The sequence below is a fragment of the Mastomys coucha genome, unplaced genomic scaffold (genome assembly GCF_008632895.1).
Source record: "Mastomys coucha isolate ucsf_1 unplaced genomic scaffold, UCSF_Mcou_1 pScaffold20, whole genome shotgun sequence".
NCBI lineage: Eukaryota > Metazoa > Chordata > Mammalia > Rodentia > Muridae > Mastomys > Mastomys coucha.
In genome coordinates, this window is record NW_022196903.1 from 51,864,524 (window position 1) to 51,871,991 (window position 7,468).

Consider the following 7,468-nt stretch of genomic DNA (forward strand, 5'->3'; position numbering starts at 1 on the left):
GCATTTCTGGTGTGATGGTGTGTCCAGGACTTGCTATGGTGGGAGAATTGGGTTCTGATGATGGCAAGCGACCTTAGTTTGTGTTGTTTATTTTCTTACACTTGCCCCCTGCCATCTGGTTAACTCTAGTGCTACCTGCCCTTGCTAAATCTGACTGGATCCTGTCTTTCCTGTGATCCTGGTTGTGTCAGAACTCCTCAGAGTCAAGCTGCCTCTGTGATCCTGTGATTCTGGGATCCTGGGATCCTGGCCTTGTTAGATCACCTGGAAGTGTGGCTTTCTCTGTGTGTTGTGGGACTGGCTGCAGAGCTTGTGCCCAAGGTCTGCTCAGAACACTAACCCAGACAGACTGGAAGGAACCGGAGTCACTTGGCTGGTGGAGTTCCTAAGTGCCTGGACCCGCTGGTCCCAGTTACTCCCAGTTTTGGGACAGATGTTGGGTCCTGCTTACCTCTGATCCTGGGTGTGTCAGAGCACCTGGGAGTGGAGCTTTCTCTGGGTGTTGTGGGACTGGCTGCGGAGCTGGTGACCAAGGTCTCTGATCCTGGGTGTGTCAGCGGGCCTGGGAGTGGAGCTTCCTCTGGGTGTTTTGGGACTGGCTAATGAGCTTGTGCCCTAGGTCTGCTCTGGACTCCAGTCCAGACAGACCAGAAGGAACCCGAGTCACTGGGCTGGTGGAGTTCTTGTGTGCCTGGTCCCGCTGGTCCCAGTTACTCCCAGTGTTGGGACAGATGTTGGTTCCTGCTCACCTCTGGTCCCAGGTTTGTCAGAGCACCGGAGATTGGAGCTTCCTCTGGGTGTTGTGAGACTCCCCTTTTCTTCTTGAGATCACTTTAACTCTCTGCCCTGATGTCCCCAAGTTCACCCTGGCCAATTAATTCAGCAGTCATTGGACTAGAGGGTACCTGTATCTCCTCATAATTCCAAGTTCAAGGCCACATCTTGAGATGAACAATTTCTACAAATGATCACCTAAGCTTTTATGGCCTCTGTGGTTATGTTGACTACATCCTTTCCTATGGCTTTTAGGACCAAGAGGAAGATCTGTTCCTTGTCCCCCACAGCTTCATGACCACTTCTATTTCTCAGAACCACATCTATTTCATTTATTACAGCTTGATTAGCTCTGAGTAATGAGGGAAGTATGTTCCCCAGAAAGAGAGATTGAAAGTAAAACACATGGTTGGGACAGCAGATCAGTTCCAGGCCAACAGCTGTCATTTTCGTATACTGGGGACTCTACTGCAACTGAGGCTGCATCTTCACCAATGGCCTTTCCTAGACTCTCACAGTACAAAGCCTTAGCCATGCCCCATCATTCCCTTCATATATTCAAAAACAACATGGGAGACACATATTACCAAGTTTGACTACTACCATGAGACGCAGCCTTGGCCAGGTCTGGACGACAGTTTCAGTGTTTTGACCCTGAGGAAATACTCCTAGAAGATTTCACATCAATAATGCCAGTCTTTTCTTAATCTCCCTAATTTCTCTTCATACTCCATGAATGGGCCCCGTTCTGCACTTTTTACACTGTTGAATTTTGATTTGCTTTAATTTGACTGTGACTGTGCCTTGGTTCTTCTTGGAGTAATAAGGGATTTAAACATTTTTAATTTTATAGGAGCTAACAATTGAGAGACATTTCTACTCACGCTCCAGTTTCCCAATAACAATCTGGAGCCTTATTTATGTACAATGTTTAGGCCTTAAGCTTGTTTCCCAATTACCTCATAACTCAGTTATCCTGTTTAAACTGTTGGTTACCTCTCCTTGGTTTCATACATCCCACTTCCTCAGAGTCCAGGTGTTGAATCTCCTGCCTCTATTTCCCAGAGTTCCAATCACTTGGCTGGAACTCCCACCCTCTACTTCCTGCCTGTTGCGAATAGGCCATCAGCTTTTTATGGACAGATGATGCTTTCTCACCCAATACACAAGAGATTATCCCTACAGCTCCAACTAACCGGCATCAATTTCCCAGAAAAGCAAGTCTTTCACACTTTAGTGGTACTGGTCTCTTGCTAATCACAGCTGATTATATAGTTCCAACTGATCATAACCACAGATCTTAATACACAAATAATAAACAAATAGCCCAGGCAGTCTTTTGCTTCCCTTCAGAAAGGCCTCCATTGTCTGCATTGCTCTTACCATTATCTTCTAAATTCACAGGACTGCTGTTGGCCTGGAACTGATCTGCTGTCCCGTCTATGTGTTTTACTTTCAATCTCTCTTTCTGGGGAATATACTTCCCCCATTACTCGGAGCTAATCGAGCCATAATGAATGAAATAGATGTGATTCTGAGGAATGAGCACGATGGGATGACTGCCAAGGTAAGTGCCAGCCGAAGAATGGAGCTGATGAGACCATGAAACAAACTGAGTTTGCTACAGATGACAGAGCCGGAGAAGTGGAGCTGTCCAGGCTCTTCGGCACCTAGACGATCATGAATGGGCCCCGTTCAAGAACTGTGCGTTCGTTCGGCACTGTCATGAATGGGCCCCGTTCAAGAACTGTGCGTTCGTTCGGCACCTAGACGATCATGAATGGGCCCCGTTCAAGAACTGTGCGTTCGGCACTGTTGAATCTTGATTTTCTTTAATTTGACTGTGACCGCGCCTTGGCTCTTCTTGGAGTAACAAAGGATTTAAATATTTTAAATTTTATAGGAGCTAACAATTGAGAGACATTAGACTTTTAAAGAGACATTGTATAAAGTGTTTTAATTTTCCAAAGACTGTGGGATCTTAAAATTTATTTATATTTTATATTGTAACATTAGTATTATTATGAGATAAACAATACTGGGAAGGTTATTATGAATTGTCCTGGCTGTTTTTTTTTTTTTTTGTTTTTTTGTTTTTTTGTTTTTTTGTTTTTTTGTTTTTTTGTTTTTTTGTTTTTTTGTTTTGTTCTTTTGTCAGTTCAATACAAGCTAGAAGAGGGAAGAGGAACCTCGTCTGAGAAAATGCCTCTATCAGATTGCCTGTTTGCAACTCTGTGGCTCATTTTCCTGATTGATGCTTAAGTCATCTATCTCACTGTGGGTGGTAACACCACCCTTGGGCAGGTCTTGAATTGTATAAGAAAACAGGCTGAGTAAACAATGAAAAGCAAGACAGTAAGCATCTGTTTAAGTTCCTGTCCTGAGTTCCTTCCCTGGCTTCCTTCAAGGACAGTCTACAACTAAAGGTTGAAATAAGCCCATTCCTCTAAAAGCTGGTTTTGGCCTTCTTTTAATCATAGGAATAGAAAGAAAACTAGGACAGCAAGGTGATTTCTTTTGGCAAAATGGGTAAGCCAAAACTCAACCTGGGTAACATGCCTGCTGGGGCAGGATGTGTACTTGGTTTTTATCTTAAACCAGGGAGTGACTGTGTCTCTTACCCCGTTGGCTGAGGTATGGTCTTACCATCTTTCATGGCTAGTAAATTTTAATAGGATCTGTGCAAGATAATAATTGAAGAGTGGGACAGGGTGGGTCTTCCAGGCCACAAGTCTCAGGAATGCAGTGGGGCCTTTGTGTAAGCAAAAGTGTTACCGGGGGATGGAGATTAAGGATGGGGGAGGTTTATGGAATACTAACCCTTGGCATGCAAGCTGCTTTTGATAGAAAGAAGAAAAAAAACCCCACATAGTATTAAAAGCATAACAAATATTTCTGCCCATGAACACAGGTTATATTTATGTCTTTTTCAGTGTTGTTACTGGTAAGTTTGCTGGAGTCTTTATACATACCAGATAAGATTTATGATCAGACAATGAGCTCTTCCGAAGCTGGTAACCAGGGGCCCTTGAGTGTGGAAGACCTAAGTGCTTGACTGGCAGACCCAGAGACATAGCTCCAAACTTTAACAGCCAGGGGGTGATTGTTCTATGCTTTAGAAACTAAAGACACAGGGTTCTAGGCACTCAGCTTGAATGCTTATTGCTCTGGTTGACCACTGGCAAGTAGCCTTGTTCATAGTGTCCTGTACTTAGTATACTAGAGAGCACTGCTTGGCAATAGCAGATGAGTGTGAATGGCACTTTCTAACACGATAGCTTTCCATCAGCCCTAAGCAACACGTATTATAGCGCTCAGATGTGGCATATTTGAAACCCTTGAAAAGTACGTCTTGGCAGCTAGGCCCCTCGACCTCACCCAGCAACCAGGGCCTGTAGTTTCTCTTCTCCAGTTCTCTAAAGTCTTTTGTTTTTGTTAAGCTCTCAAGTCCCTCTTGCCTTCTCTGTGAACTACAGCTGTTCCTTGTTTCTAACACTTCTGTCCCTTGTATAGATCATGATGCATTAGTTATTAACTCCAAGTTACCAATAATACACCAGTGTTGCATAAGGAAAGAAACCACTTCTACTTAGAGTCCTTTAAGTAGGAGCAAGTGCAGATTTGAATTCTTTACCTCGTGTCTTCTGTCTCTGTATGTATCTCTCCCCTTGACAAAGGACTTCACTGTATTTAACAGCACAGAAAGCATCACATGAGGAAAATAGGGGATACCTTATAGAAATCCATAACAGAGTTTTACAAGGCATTAAATTGCTGGCTCCAATAGACTCTAAACTGTCCCAGACAGAAAACATCGTTTGTCAAATAATATCCATAAATAGTTGCTTTCAAACTTTATGGTAGATTTTAGAAAATTGTTTTCAACTTCAGTATTTACTATTTTCATCAAATGAATGGTACATGTGTGTTGTGTAGGTCAGGGGCATAAAACTTGAGATCAGAGTTATGTATTAGTTTATATTAGGAAAGCTGATTACATGGGAAATCCAAGGCAAGAAAAGTTGGTTGTTACATTGTTCTCTTAAAAACAGACTGGGGACCCAGTAAGTTAGCAGTGTTAAGTCTTAAGTGACTTCTAGGTGGATTATTAATTTGCCCATGAGGTCCAGTAAGAATTTCAGTCTCTTAAAATGTGAGAGATGTTTTCAGAATATTGCATCTGCCAGTTTCTGGAGCTACTCTGCTGCTTTCTTTCCATTGTCACACTGCCAGTTCTACTGACTTTGTTTCCTTTGCCACTAGGGTGGCTCCTCTGCACCTTTTGCCATCTTTTTTTTTTTTTTTTTTTAATGTTACCAGCACAGTGCACCCTACTAATGATAAAGATCAAAACTTGGCAAAGATGTTCCCCCTTAATTAGAGGCTCCTAACTCCAAATCTTCAAATGTGAGTACAGCCTGTAGTTAACTATTGAAATTAGGAAAGTAAAATGAAGGTAGGCGTGAAGCGGAGTTGTCTGCTGGTTCTCAGCTTGAAGAAGATTCTACAGTCCTTATTGATCCTTTTTCTTGGCGTTACCATTTTTGAAGCAAAGTTAGCCTAGCTTTCTTGCTTGAGCTTTCTTTTTGGCTGTCTTTTAAGACATTTTTTTTTTTTTTTTTATAAAATAGACAAGAGATAGTTCTACAATGTCCAAGTCATTCCAGCAGTCATCTCTCGGTAGGGATTCACAGGGTCCTGGGTGTGACCTATCTGCAGCAGGAATAGGCCTTCTTGCTGCTGCTACCCAGTCTTTATGTATGGCAGCATCTCTTGGAAGGATGAACCAGGGTACTGCACGCCTTGCTAGTTTAATGAATCTTGGAATGAGTTCTTCATTGAATCAACAAGGAGCTCATAGTGCACTGTCTTCTGCTAGTACTTCTTCCCATAATTTGCAATCTATATTTAACATTGGAAGTAGAGGTCCACTCCCTTTGTCTTCTCAACACCGTGGAGATACAGACCAGGCCATTAATATTTTAGCCAGCTTTGGTCTGTCTGCTAGAGACTTAGATGAACTGAGTCGTTATCCAGAGGACAAGATTACTCCTGAGAACTTGCCCCAAATTCTTCTACAGCTTAAAAGGAGGAGAACTGAAGAAGGCCCTACATTGAGTTATGGTACAGATGGCAGATCTGCTACACGGGAGCCACCATACAGAGTACCTAGAGATGATTGGGAAGAAAAAAAGGCACTTTAGAAGAGATAGTTTTGATGATCGTGGTCCTAGTCTCAACCCAGTGCTTGATTATTACCATGGAATTCGTTCTCAAGAATCTGGTTATTATGACAGAATGGATTATGAAGATGACAGAATAAGAGATGGAGAAAGATGTAGGGATGATTCTTTTTTTGGTGAGACCTCGCACAACTATCTTAAATTTGACAGTGAGTATGAGAGAATGGGACGTGGTCCTGGCCCCTTACAAGAGAGATCTCTCTTTGAGAAAAAGAGGAATGCTTCTCCAAGTAGCAATATTGAAGACTTCCATGGACTCTTACACAGTTATCCCCATCTGTGCTCTATATGTGATTTGCCAGTTCATTCTAATAAGGAGTGGAGTCAATATATCAATGGAGCAAGTCACAGTCATCGATGCCAGCTTCTTCTTGAAATCTACCCAGAATGTAATCCTGACAATGATACTGGACACACAATGGGTGATCCATTCATGCTGCAGCAGTCTACAAACCCAGCACCAGGGATTCTGGGACCGCTGCCTCCTTCATTTCACCCTGGAGGACCAGCAGTTTGGACCAAGAGGAAATCTGGGTGCTGGTAATGGGAACCTACAGGGACCAAGACACATGCAAAAAGGCAGAGTGGAAACCAGCAGAGTTATTCACATTATGGATTTTCAGCGAGGAAAAAACTTGAGATACTAGCTATTACAACTAGTAGAACCATTTGGAGTCATTTCAAGTCATCTGATTCTAAAGAAAGTTAATGAGGCATTTATTGAAATGGCTACCACAGAAGATGCTCAGGCAGCTATGGATTATTATACAACTACACCAGCATTAGTGTTTGGCAAGCCAGTGAGAGTTCATTTATCCCAGAAGTATAAGAGAATAAAGACATGAAGGAAAACCAGATCAGAAATTTGATCAAAAGCAAGAACTTGGACATGTGATACATCTCAGCAATTTACCTCATTCTGGCTATTCTGACAGTGCCGTCCTCAAGCTTGCTGAGCCTTATGGGAAAATAAAGAATTATATATTGATGAGGATGAAAAGTCAGGCTTTTATTGAGATGGAAACCAGAGAAGATGCGATGACAATGGTTGACCACTGTCTAAAGAAGACACTTTGGTTTCAAGGGAGATGTGTTAAAGTTGACCTGTCTGAGAAATATGAAAAACTGGTGCTGTGGATTCCTAACAGAGGCATTGACTTACTGAAAAAAGATAAATCCCGAAAAAGATCCTATTCCCCAGATGGAAAAGAATCCCCAAGTGATAAGAAGTCCAAAACTGATGGTGCTCAGAAGACTGAGAGCCCAGCTGAGGGTAAGGAACAGGAAGAGAAGTTGGGTGAGGACGGTGAGAAAGACACCAAGGATGACCAGGCAGAACAGGAGCCCAGTATACTGCTTGAATCTGAAGATGAACTGCTCGTGGATGAAGAAGAAGCTGCAGCACTACTAGAAAGTGGTAGTTCAGTGGGCGATGAGACCGATCTTGCTAA

The 7,468-nt window shown here is 42.6% G+C and overlaps 1 pseudogene; it reads left to right on the plus strand.

Annotated features, from left to right (window-relative positions):
• The first annotated feature begins 5,512 nt into the window (after nucleotides 1-5,512).
• LOC116098979 overlaps nucleotides 5,513-7,468 on the plus strand; it is a 2,727-nt pseudogene continuing 771 nt past the window's right edge.